General features: G+C 33.3%; 1 long non-coding RNA gene across 1 annotated transcript in view; it reads right to left on the bottom strand.

Annotated features, from left to right (window-relative positions):
• The window catches only part of LOC128248332 (uncharacterized), a 153,713-nt gene that overhangs the window by 3,262 nt on the left and 149,053 nt on the right, over positions 1-1,398 (bottom strand). Inside the window, exon 3 of the long non-coding RNA XR_008264572.1 lies at positions 815-1,008. This is a non-coding gene — a long non-coding RNA (uncharacterized LOC128248332). The remainder of the gene's footprint in view (positions 1-814; positions 1,009-1,398) is intronic.

The following is a 1,398-nucleotide window of genomic DNA, read 5'->3' as shown; positions in this document are numbered from 1 at the left end:
TAATAATTAAAAAGAAACAGACGCAGGTATGGCTTAGTGTGAGTGCATGTGTGTGTGTGTGTGTGTGTGTGTGTGTGTGTGTGTGTGTGTGTGTGTGGTTAAGAAGTTTGCTTCGTTGTCATGTGGTTTCGGGTTCGATCTAGCCACACTGCTCCTTGGCGAAGAGTGTTGTTCTATAACCTCGGGTCATCTGATGACATTGATGTAGTTTGGTAGACGATTATATGGCAGCGCTTGTGTATACATACATACATGCATACATACATACATACATACATACATTTGTAAGAATTATGCATGTAATCTCTGTGTGCCTATATATATGTATGTACATATATATATATATATATATACTACATATGTGGAAAATGTGGGTGTGTGTGTGGAGTTGTTAGCTAACTCCTCCTACATCGTTTTATCGATTTTGATGAAACTTGACAAGTGAGCAGAAATCATGTCTGGAAACCTCATGGCATACTCAGATTGTTGAAACAATTCGATAATAGGGCCCTTGGAAGGGATCCTTATATATAGCCAAGGGAAATAACCCAATCATTTTCCTAAATTATTTGGTAAAAATTAAATTGAGTATGCCTATTTCTTAGTATTCAAACTGTTAGAGTTATTTTCGCAATTTATACAGCACAACCCTTAAACAAGTAAATAGAATATACCAACACTAGCGCCCCTGAGGGTAATATTCTCTGGGAACGCACAAAAGCCCTTTTCAGAGTTATTTACTTTGAATTGTTACTATCTCATATCTGATTAGCCTGTTATTACGTAACATGCTTCACGATTTTAGTATACATACCTTATTAGTGTTTCCTCTTATGTTCTATATACTCTGGGAACGCAATAAAGCCGTTTTCGGGGCTACTTTATTTGAATTCTTACTATCGGTAAACTAATTTCATGTTATTACATAACTGACTTCACTGTTTGGGTATCCATAACTTATTGGGATTTCCTAAAAACAAGATCCTGTGTAAGCCAGTTCGGTATTCTCTGTAAATGCACAAAAAACATTTTAAGGGCAACATACATTTGTAGTGTTGTTATTGGATTAGCGAAACAATTATGAGAACGGAACCAGGGGATAAGCCCCGCTTTCCCAGGAATTACCGGGTACATCAGCAAGTATATATATATATACACACACACACGCACACATATATGTATATGCATGTATGTATGTATGTATGTATGTATGCATTTATATATGTATGTGTGCATATATATACATATTTATATGTAAGTATATATATTATTTACATTATTATATGATTTAACGCCACGCATCCTCTTCCAAGTATATATATATATATATATATATAACATTTATATCATTATTATTATTATTATTATTATTATTATTATTATTATAATATATATATA

This window comes from Octopus bimaculoides, chromosome 7 (assembly GCF_001194135.2).
Source record: "Octopus bimaculoides isolate UCB-OBI-ISO-001 chromosome 7, ASM119413v2, whole genome shotgun sequence".
NCBI classification, from domain to species: domain Eukaryota; kingdom Metazoa; phylum Mollusca; class Cephalopoda; order Octopoda; family Octopodidae; genus Octopus; species Octopus bimaculoides.
The sequence above is the reverse complement of the archived record's forward strand: the minus strand, read 5'-3'. Positions and strand labels throughout refer to the sequence as shown.